At 38.2% G+C, this 12,429-nt stretch overlaps 1 long non-coding RNA gene across 1 annotated transcript; it reads right to left on the bottom strand.

The window, feature by feature from the left end:
- Nucleotides 1-427: 427 nt before the first annotated feature.
- LOC132610964 (uncharacterized) lies at nt 428-3,193 on the bottom strand. Its single transcript, XR_009571383.1, has 3 exons — nt 3,019-3,193; nt 2,109-2,159; nt 428-717 (listed from the first exon to the last, which is right to left on the bottom strand). It is a non-coding gene; the product is annotated as an uncharacterized LOC132610964 (long non-coding RNA).
- Nucleotides 3,194-12,429: the final 9,236 nt, after the last annotated feature.

The following is a 12,429-nucleotide window of genomic DNA, read 5'->3' as shown; positions in this document are numbered from 1 at the left end:
TCGTACTTCAAATACCTTACCCAGCATACGTCTTTCATACCATTACTTACCTGTGTACTGTGCAGCTTCCAATATCATCAGTCGCTGTCTTACGTCGATACCGTCCTCCAGCTGAAATCAAGGGTTAATAAAAAAAAGGAATTCATTTCCTACAGCTGGCTCTATCGCACGATCTAAGATTCAAAGAAAGGTAACACCCTAAATGCCCTGTAGCCTCCTGTTTATAGATGTGGTGCACAACACACCGATAAACAAGACTCTACTAGACACGGTCTGTAGACATTCCGAGGACGAACTGCTCTGATACCACTTTTGTCACGACCCAACTCCGTAGGCCGCGACTAGTGTCCGTGCTGGACACCCAAACGTACCCAATAACCCAAACTAGCATATCAGCAGAATATTTTTAAATGTAAAAAAAAATCAATTGGCGTTAGTAATTATCATAAATGAACCGACATAGTACATGGAAGCCGATAAGGCTGTCACAGATCATATCATCCAAAACATATACAGAACCCACACAAGTATGTCTACAGACCTCTACAGAACATAACAGAATCATAAGACGGGACAGGGCCCCGTCGTACCCCTGAATAATGTACATATATACGATAGCAGAAGACTGTACCAAAATATGGGCTCCGGATAAAGGAGCGCTCCAAAATAGCAGAATAAAGTCCTAAGCGGGCGGATCAGCAAACCTGTCGTTTGTACCTGCGCGGCATGAAAACGCAGCCCCCGAAGGAAGGGGGTCAGTACGAAATATGTACTGAGTATGTAAAGCACGGAACATAGTAAACAAAGTCATAATCGAAGCAGAAGATACAGAAAATGAACTGAATATCCAGATTAGCAAAATGCTGATCATATAGCATAAATAATATTCGCTGGAAACATATGTCGTACCTGGTCCCATTATGGAACAAGATCATAACCGAAACAGAGCTTACAGAGAAGTGAGTGTAACATCCGAAGTATCAAATGCATATTTTCGAAACATGAGGAGTGTGTACAGAAACATATACCATATCATATCCGACCCCTTTCAAGGGACTCGGCAAACAGAACGTGGCCACCCCCCGACGCTGGTGCCACCACACATAAGGAGCAGAATAGGGGATAACCCCGTAACATAACATATCATATCAGATGGCCATATCAGATCATATCATATCATATCAGAGTGTGTACATGGCACATCATACTCCACAACCCATGTACATGTATACCTGCCCCCTCACATCGAGGCACGGCGAACAATGCAGAGGAATACGCTTGACAACATATCCTGGCCCGGGCTCAGTGTGGGAAACATTGGGGCATCCACGAATGGAGTAGTGAGAAACTAATGCAAAATAAAATATAGCACATTTACGGAGACTCAGTAGCATAATTCAGATGACAAACCATATGACAGAAGCGGAGCAGTAATCATAGTGTATGCATTTCGGATATCCCAATAGCATATGTCAAAATAAGCTTTTTGTAATCATTTTCATGTTTCAAAATACATTATGGGGCTTATCAAAATAATTCAAACGAATGTCATATATTTCCAGAGACTCAATAAGACCTATCGGATGACAAATCGAAATAATGAAATCGGACAGAATCATAGTGAGTGTATTTCAGATGTCATAATGGATTACAGAAGCATAATCTTTCTAAGTTCGTTTCCAAGTTCCGAAACAGTTTTACAAGACTTAATGGAATATTTAAAACAAGTTTTATTTAGTAATTACAAGCGTAGTTAAAAACATTTCTTTAAAAAAAAACGCTCGAAGACAAGTCATAACCACTAAAAGGGTAAAATCGGAAATAGTGGGCCCACCTCGGGACAAACGAAGCGGTGGGCTCAAATTACGTATTTTAAGCTTATAAAGTCACCTACGGAGATTCTGGGGACATTCCATAAATTTCTAAACAATTTGCGGAAGTTTGCACAATTCTTTCAATAAAGCATACTTATAGGGTTCAATTCCATTGAATGAAAAAGGGGTATTTTCAAATGCGGATTCCGATGAGCAGAATACTTTCCGAGGCTCGAATCCGATCCTAGTACACCTAGGACATGCCAAAAGAATAATCGGGATAGCTTTACATACCTTGTATGCTCTTTACGCCTTTCCAAATTCAATTCCCGTTTCGCCCAAAATCTGCAATTGGTCACATTTACCAATTCTCAATTTCCAATCTTTAAGTATTCAATCTTTATTCATAATTACCTACAGAAATTTGGGCAGCATCTCCCCTATACATATAGCATCCCCGAGAATTTAACTCGGCCAAAACAATCAACAACAACCCAACAACAACAATCACTGTAAACACAATATAACTTAACTAGCTATCTTCCCAACATAATGTCATAACCTTCATTTCAACTTCAATTTCCAAACTAACCTCAATGGTTTCACATTCATCATCTAGATCATCACAATATAATTTGGAAATATTTCATATCATTTCTACGAAATATTCACAAGATATACAAAATATACAAACTTTCCACCAAAACATAATTCACCCAAAACTTCAAATCTTCAACCTACATATTCATAACATATTTCCATCTTCCAATTTCATCAACCATAATCATAATTTACACCTTAACAATTCCATTTTCATAATTACATAAATCTACCATAAAATCACAAAACTTCCCATAACAACTTAACAACCAACCTTTCATGCTAATATGGACTTACATCCCTCCAAATCCACCAACCAACATAGCCATTCACATTTAAAACTTCATTTCCATATTTACATAAAAATTACATTAAAATCACATAAGTTCCTATAATCATTTTCCAACAATTTTTCATGCCATCTTAAACCATTTTTCCTCCACATTATACAAGTGAACTACATTTATTTTCATCCAAAATTCTCTTCAAATCTCATTCCATAATTCACAATGCCAACGGACGAATTTATATCGCTATTTTCCCGTTCTAATCCGTTAAAACTTTAAAGAAACTTGTTAGCAATGAAAATGAACCTTATTCATACCTTAAGAATTCAGCCACCACGTTATGACCCTCCTCCTTGGTTGATTTTTAGTTCAAATTGAAGACAACGCAGCGTACAACACTTTTCCCTTCATGGGCTTCGGGATTCGGGGCTCGGATTTTGGTCAAAATTAGTTTTTCTTCTCTCCAAAGCTCCTCTCTCTCTCTTTCCAGAATTTTCTGGTTGTTACAGGTCTTAAAATGAGGAGGAAGGCCGAAATTTTCACTTATAAAAACTTGGGTAATGGGCCTAACCCGGTTGGGCTCGGATTGGGCCTAGCCCACTAACCTTTCTGCATTAAAATGTCCATATCTCCTTGTCCCGACGTCACCTGGGAACCCACGACCTATGGTTGGAAAGATAATTCAATTATCTACAACTTCTATTTCCTGGTATTTTTCCAAATTCCAAACTTATAATACCGTTTTTGCCCCCCAAAGTCAGGTCACCCGAAAACGTTTTCTTAAAAATATTCGTTTGGAGGACTTCCACTTTGATTTGGCCCAAGGGTCCTTCTTGAGTTGTGTTTAACTTCACATATGTGATTCATATAATTTGTCACATGTCCCAAAAAAAATCTTGACGTGTGGGCCCCACCTCAACTTACAATTAATCCGACGTTCAAAAATACGGGATGTAACAGGACATTACGGATACACATCAAAACCATATGAGACAGCTTATGGAAGTCAAGAATATTAGCCATCCTAGTGGCTCTAAGAATAGGAAATTCTTTGAATTCATGCATTTACGTCATTTGCTCGTTTCATAGAGATCATGCCAAAAGAAAGAAAGGTAAGCCTTACATACCTTGCCCGCTTCCTACGCTAATCCGAACTTAAGTATTTGGCTTCGCATGATCTACAACAATATTAACATGTACCAACATTAGTCATAAACACTTAGGAGTCCAATTCTAAGCTGACACTTAGTCTACCAAAATTTCGGCAGCATTTCCATTGTAAATACAATAACCCCGAGAATTTAACTCGGCCAAATTTATCAACAACCATACCAACAATCATTTCTACAATACCAACAATCAATTTGAAGCAAATTCTAACATTAGTAACCCACGCAACATTCAAAACAATCCAACCAGCTCTATTCCACCCGAAACTCTACAAATGCAACAAAAGCTACAACAACACATTTCCTTCTTCCAAATTCATAAACTACAACATAAATTCATACTTTAGCAACTTCATTCTCACAACTACATAAAACCATAGTAAAATCACATAATTTCCTACAACAACCTACAGCCAATTTCCATGCCAACTTGAACCATTAGTCTTCCATTTGAATCATAAGATCCACAACAACACCACTAACATATTAAATAAAATTAATTCACCTCTCCTCCACCATTCAATAACCACACGGCCACCATTCAACACACACACTCACACGGCCACGCAAAACACACATTATTTCCAAAATTTTCATTCAATTCTACTTACTACAACATATATAAACCTTCCATAACATATAAAAGAATATGAATTCTTACCTTTTTCATCAACTTTTCACTTGACTAGAATTTTTGGACTTGCCACCAAGAGTAGTTTTCTTGCTTCAACAATTATACCACGTTAAAGTAGACCTTTGAATTAGTGGGAATACTAGGAGAATATATTTTTTGGATCAAGATGGATGGATTCAATTTTTTTTTCCTCTTCTTGTTCTTGGCCGAAAAGCCTTCTTTCTCTTGCTCTCAATTTCTTCTTCTTGAAAGTTCTGGAATTGATGAATAATAGTGGCCCTTTTCTCTTTTTATTTACTAAATTAACCTTTTACATGGGCCTTGGCCCATTCCCCCTTTGGCCGGCCACCTTGGGCCTCTTCCTTTTTTTGTTTTTATTTTTTCCAAGTCCAATTACTTGTGACTAATTTTTGTAATTCAAGAAACTATTTTCCAAATTTCCAATTTTTCCCTTAGCCTTCCTCAACATTTCCGCATCAATATTTTCATGAACAACTTATGTATTAAATAAGATCAAAAATATTTCCTTATCTCTTGCTAGTCACAATTATCTTGAATCATCCGAATATGCAAAATACGGGATATAACACTACTATTTCTAGGGAAAATTGGGCAGCATTTCCTTTGTTTCTACTACTCTTCCCCTGTCCGATTTCAACTCCCAAACATTCACAACAACACTCACAATATTGCAATCAACAATCATCATTTATGTACGTTGAGCAAAATTCACCATTTTTCTCCAATTTCTTCCACATTTATGATTATAGCTCGTTATCGCGTTTTCTCCTACATAATACTTATTTCATGGTCTAAACATCATTTACAACGTATTTATAATCATTGCATATCAACATCTATGATTCCATTCAACTACCATTCAATTGTGACACTATTCACCCATTTAAGACCCATCTTCTATGTCCTTCTACAATTCAAGCATTTTAGCTTTCCAATACCGTAAACAACATGATAGAGTCATGAAACTTACCCTAGATGATGGTTGAACAAGCCTTGACTGAAATTACTCTTTTAGCACCAAAACCCTACTTTGCAGAGAGATTTCTCAGGGACGGATGCAAAAGTTGTAGTATGACTAAGCAGATTAGGTGGGACATAAGGATTGTATGAAATTGAAGAAATATGAGGTGATATTTCATCCCCTACACTTATTAGTAGTATTATATTGAAACACCCTGGGCTTATAGTATATTGGCCTTTAAGAGGAAAGAAACATAAAAAAGAAAGTCGAATAAAGGAATAAGACACCAATGACAGAAGGTGTAGTAGATACGAGTAGATGAGATTTGCAGATACCTATGGAAAAGTAGTGCGGTATGTCATCAAAGAAAAGGATACTGGATGATTTGTGTTAATAGTGTATGTAAATCAAGGCTTCATAGACCGAAAAGTAAGGAGAAAAATCAGAAAGTGAGTTAATCAGTGAATTTGAGGTCCTTGGCAAGGACAAGATTATAGAATATATATAATTTTGACTAAGGATTTCAAGATGGTTATAAGTTAGCTTGTGGGAGTAATTGTTAAGGTCAACGTCTTGAAGGATTGCGATTTTTATGATATGTAAAGAACCAAGCCATTGAAAGTCAAGGAGCGAATTATGTGTTCTGCCAAAGGATATGTTCTAATGTGGGACATCGAACAATATATGAAGCGAGACGTTATATGAATGTCTGTGAGTAGCCTATAAAGTATTCAGTATGCTTTCCAAGGTATATGGGCCGAAACAATATAATCTACGAAAATTATTTTTGTGCAGATCTTTAGAGGCATTCGAGTCATGCAAGTTGTATAAGTACCAAGGAATAAGTTTATCTCCCATCCTAAGATCAAGAAGATGAATCAGAAACAAGTACGCGTACCATATGATTGGATTTCATAATATGAAAGCCAAGTTTTCAACCTTCCAATTCACTTTTATGGTTAATAAGTTTTTGGGATGTCCGAGGGAGACCCCAAGACTTCCTCTAAGTAAAGGATTAGTCTTGCTAAACAAAAGTATTGTTAAGTGCACAACAAATATTTACTTTTCCTTATGCAAATGATCCCTACGAAATTGAAGAAAATAAAGATTATATGAAGGATCAGTTGAATCAATTCGGTCTATAAGGGACTAAGGTAGGTCCTTGCATATGTACTAGTGATTGTAAGTAGCTAAATAAGATGATAGCTAAGGATGAGCAAGTACGATTAAGGGTTGACGATTTGTTTTTCTAGCACAGAATGCTTCCTTAAAGATGAACATGGGCTCTAGTTATTCCTAGATAATGGTCAGAGGAAAGGCATTCCAAAAATAACTTTCAAGATCAGGTAGGTTGCCTCGAGATTTGAGGAACATCATTTGGACTGACTAAGGCCCCAGCAGTATTGTGCGCTTGATGAGTAAGTGTGTTTAGACTCCTCCGAAACCTATTTGTAACAGTGTCCCTAGATGATCTTTGGGTTGCTCTTGCTCATAGTCAGAGCATGTTGTTCGCTATTTGCAGGTCTATGGTTCATCCGGCTTAGAATGTTTTCAAAATGAAAGTTTTGATCAAACGATATAGTGCTCCTAAGGTTAAAGTATAGAGAGGTGAAGCTCTAGAGGATTGCCCAAGGGCTAGAAAACTCATAGAAGTCGGTTATTTCTTGGACTTAACAAGTTATTATTGGAAGCCGGTGTAGAATTTTTCCCCACGTTTTATGCCACGGATAAATTGTCCAAGGAAACAGCCAGACTCCAGAGGACTGATAATTGTAAGCCTAAGTTTCCAGAGATTAGTGACGAGTGAAGTTCAGCATCAAGTGTAACATTCCTAAGAGGACGGGATAACCATATTACGCGTTATGCTATTTCAAGCGTTGAGCTAAGTTATGGATTGATACAGTGTGGTGAGATTATAGCTCATGCCTCAGGATAGCTGTAAAGGTACAAGAATAATCATTCCACCCATGCTCTTAAGCTAGTTATAGTTATGTGCACAGGAAAGGATATATTGGGGTAACGTCGATATTAATTATATAAGTACACTAAGAGGTTGTAGTGCACCCTTAAGCAAAGATGGTTAAGTTACAACAAGGTCAATAAATAGAATGATTGAAAGACTCCGCTGATTGGGAAGTCAATGGAAGCAAAGAAAGTCGTTAATGTTCGAGCCATATATCTAGAGTAACTCAGTTTATGTTAAGATAAAGAGGAAATCTTGAGGACTTGTGAGTTCAACAGTTCGTCAGTATCAGAACTGATTAGTAAACTTAGATCATTGCATCTATCTGGGGCATAGCCTTATTAAGTCAAGGAAAAATAGTTCTTTGAATTTGATGTCAGCTCATTATAGGATTACGGATCCTCAAAGGAGGAACTACCTTCATACATCCTTCAGACTGGAATTATACTGAAGCAAACTATCTGACGTGATCAGATTAAGGACTAATGAAAGGAAAGGCTTATTGCCCTCGCTATGCTAGGCAGTAAGAACAGCAAGGACATACATTGATACTGGAAAAAAAAAGGAACGAGGAAAGAAAATAACGAATGAGGAAAGACATAGCAAACTTCATAGTGCAACGGAAGTTAGAGATCAGAAGTTCAGTAAGTTATAGCAAGTCATTGAGATACCAATTCGAAGATGAGAAACCACCAATATAGATGACCATGTTTACCACGGAAGTTTAATTCAGTTAGGGAAACTACCAGCAAGCCTATGGAATTAGCCTATTTCCTGTCCATCAAGACTACTGGCATAGCAGGGGACTACGTAAATCCTATGTCAGGGGAGAATAGTATGATATAACTATTGCTTATGGCTATCATTTAGACCACGGGAGCGCAGATCATAGCTCACTCCAGAAGGATATAAAGACTGTAGATAAGTCTTGCTTAAGCTGAGCATTCCATGAGATACTTAAGCATACGCTACAAGTTTGCGCGACAGATTTCAAAGGAAACCGAGACGACCCCTAGCGCTTATTGAGGTCAATATTTCAGTAATCAGATAAATTTATATAAGGTTGGGGCCAAATTTATTTATTAATAGCAAATAGTAGAAGGATCTTGGATTCCCAGAATCGACAAGAGTTCCCCCGCCTATAACAGACTAGGTACTCTGGGAAGTACAATCTTAGAAGAACGCAGTGAAATTTATAAGGAAGAGAAAGCTTGGTCTTTTGAGCCTTACAAATTATACGCAAGCCAGTGACTTAAAGCCCTTTTCAGACGTAGAGTCTGCGACTCAGGATTTAAATGTCAAACCAAGAATCCTTTCAGAATTGTACCCGTTAATGATAGTCAGATTACAGAGCAGCTATGTACAGTTATTGTATGAGAAAAATCCAGCACTGTACTTGATGGCTAACTCCATGGATTGAGATTAAGAACTAGGAACTAAAGTTGAAGTCCTTTAAAGATGTCAAAGAGTGATGCATAAGGCTGAAGATTTCAGAGTATCGACTGGAACGGTAGGACCATGTAAAGTTATTGGCGAGAAAATTTCATTTGATTCGTAGAGTCTGCGAATGGCCTACAGGTTACCCAGAGGAATGAAACACTCCAAGGGTTGTAAGGTCTCCGACAAATCGATGAGGGACATAGGTGAGTTATAAGTCTCGTGTAAAGGTTAAGAGTTAAGACGAAATGAACGGTACATTTTGAAGGTATAGCTTATAAAAGAAGCAAGTGTCGAGTTATGACTAAGTGTTCTAATATGCAGGATATAAGAGAAAGAGGACAACCGAAAAGAATTGAGGAAGGTAAGTTCGTGGAATTCACATTAACACCCTCTACCAAATATTTGGGTAAGGACTTGAGTTAAGCTGACATTCGAGGATGAATGTTCCTTAGGGGGGGGGGGGGGGAGGAGGATGTTACACCTCGTATTTTCGGAGGAACGCTCACTAAGTCTAAGTACAAGTATGTGGAATTTTGATCAAGAAAGTTAACCTTCAGATTTAAGGAACGACACAAGTACTAAGCATATTAATGGATAAAGTGATATATGAGATTGTATGCACTTACATTATGATGATTGTTATGTCCCGTATTTTTATACATTGGGACAACCCGGATTAACTATGATAAGTTAGGGCCAAGACCATTCCGAGACTTGAAGTCGGAATTCTTGACCTTCGATTCTATTTGGAGACATAAGATGTACATGAAATTGTTGGCATGGAACAATTAGGAAAAGTTGGGACCAAAAGTCACAAATTTGGAAGTTGAAAATCATGCAAGAAGTCCCACACTTTGTGGCCAATTTTAAATGGTCCAACACTTGTGTGGGCTATGGACACTTGGAGAGTTAGTATGGGAACTTAAAAGATGACTTCTAAGTCATCTTCTCTCATTTTATACTTAGCCAATAAAAGCAAGAAGTTGAAGAACAACAACTACAAACTCTCGGCCAAGAACCATAGAAAACCAAGTCCAATTCTTGCCACCCCAAAATTATTTCCTTGGTGCAAATTCGCTAATTGGAGGTCCCTAAGTAGCGTGGATGCGTTGTTAGAGCGATCAAGCCCTCCGTTTAGTAGATCGCAAACCCTAGACTATTTGTGGAATTGGAGAAGAAAGGTAAGATTTGGTCTTGTTTATGTGTTGTGAATGTTGTATGCATGTTTTAGTATGCTAAAATGAATGAAAATCATGAGATAGGGTATGTTGGAAGTGGGTTGTGTGCTTGGTGTGTTAGTCGTATGAGGTGTGTGTATGTTGTGTGGTGTTGAGGTGATGAATTAATTCTATGTTGTAGGGTGAAGAAATAAATGAGAACCATTTAAATGTGTATGTGGGTATGTGGCCGTGTGTAGACTCCCATGTGTGGCAAAGGATGAATTAATATCGCTTAGTGTTTTAGTTGTTGTCGTTATGAATTCTAGTTTGGAAATGAGCGTTTAATGACTCAAGATTGATGTTGAAATTGTATGGGCTGGTTTGAGGGTTATTGTGCGTTTGATGTAAGTTGTACATTTATGAGAATGCTATCGTTATAGTGTGGATTGTTGATACAAATCATGATTTGAAAATGAGGAGTGTGTTATAGTGAGGTTCTCGGGTATGGGATTGTTTTCGGGTAAATCGGAGAAATTGTTGGATTGATGGAAATATTATGTAAATTGTTTAACATGTCCTTGAATATCGTTGGTAAGGGTTCGGGTTGAAAATTGAATGGATGAGCGATAATATGGCTTGAATGTAAGCCGTCGAATTGTATATTATGAATGTTGTCGAATGATTTGAAAGAGAGTTGTTAATGTTATATTATCTTTCGGATTGGTCATTGGGGTTGCTAGGTTAATTATTGTTGTTGATTCTGGCCGAGTTAAATTCTCGGGGTTGGCCTATTTACAGGGGAAATGCTGCCCAAATTACTGTAGAATTAAGTGTTAGTTTGGAATAAATTGCCTAGTGCCGATGGTTAATGTGTAATACTCGTTGACGTATTTGTAGACTTGGGGAGCCCGGGGCGTAGGTTGGATTTGCTTGAGTTGAGTTAGCTTAGAGTGCGTACGTGGTATGTAAAGCTCAAACCTTCCTTCTTTTGGCATGCCTTAGTTATAAATAGGTTATATCACGAGCCTCGAGGAAATTCTAAATCCGCAATCCGAGCACGTTATGACTCTTATATATTTCTTGGCACTCGTATGTTTGATGTGATAAATATGAATCCTTATGTCTTCGAAATAACTGATTTCCAAATGTTTCACAAAAAGTTTTGTTTTAAAGAATTCTGTAATTATGGACGCCGTATCTTTCACATAAAGGCTCGGATTGCTTCGATATCTTCGTAGGAGTTTGTATGGCGTATGATGAGTATGTTCTCCATAGGCGGGCCCGGCTCGGGTCGATACCCGTCCGTGGGTCCCGCGACTTTCCTTTATGTAATTCGGAAGACTTTTGAAAGAAATTGGTATGACTATGATTTCGATTTTCAAGTATGGTCATTTTACTTATATTTGAGTCCATGATAATGATTTTATGCATAGGACTCATGATAATGATTTTATGCATATGGTTACTCACGACTCTACTCGTGCGTTCTGTTATCTCTTTTGTCGGATCCCGGGCCGGTTCAGTTGTTGTGCGCACTTTGATATATTCCGGTGTTATGCTGTGTTGTTGGTTCACCGAGCCACTCGCTAGAGGGCCGGGTTCCACTTATATTTGGCCTTATGCTGTGTATGGCATTATGTTGTGTTATGATGTGTGACGGGTATACGGTGATTTGAACCTTCTGGTGTTATGCTGTGTTATGGCGCCATCGACGGGCGGGCGAACATATTCTCTGTGCCCTATGCATGACTTATATTCTGAGAGTAAACATTTTGATATTTTGGGTTTGCATTTATGTTCTGTACTTCTATTTCGTTTATGCCTCAGATTTGTTTTCTGTATCTTCTGCTTTGCATACTCAGTACATATTTCGTACTGACCCTCTTTCTTCAGGGGGTTGCGTTTCATGCCCGCAGGTGCAGACGCACAGTTTGGTGATCCAGCCGTTTAGGATACCCTCTTCTGCTATTTGGAGTGCTCCTCTTATTCCGGAGCCTAGCGCAAGTGTGTCCACACCCCCCAAACTTACTTGACGAGGAATCCTTTCTCGCGAATACATTTTGGTATATATCTTCGTTCGTTGCATATGTATGTATTTGTTCAGGGGTATGGCGGGGCCCTGTCCCGCCATATGATTTGGTCTGTCTGTTTAGAGGTCTGTAGACGTATATGTGGGTTTTGTGCCTACTTCTGTACGGGTGTGTTTGTATGATCCCACTTGCCATGGCAGCCTTGTCGGTGTGCGTTTGTATATGTTTTGGGCCGTTGCGCCATTTGATAGCCTTGTCGGCTTCTGATATATATGTACATATATGGTTGTGTTTGAAATGTGTCTGAGACAGTTTGATATAATTTGAGGCAGCGTGTGATATTTGTGCCG

Source organism: Lycium barbarum, chromosome 9 (assembly GCF_019175385.1).
Source record: "Lycium barbarum isolate Lr01 chromosome 9, ASM1917538v2, whole genome shotgun sequence".
NCBI lineage: Eukaryota > Viridiplantae > Streptophyta > Magnoliopsida > Solanales > Solanaceae > Lycium > Lycium barbarum.
The sequence above is the reverse complement of the archived record's forward strand: the minus strand, read 5'-3'. Positions and strand labels throughout refer to the sequence as shown.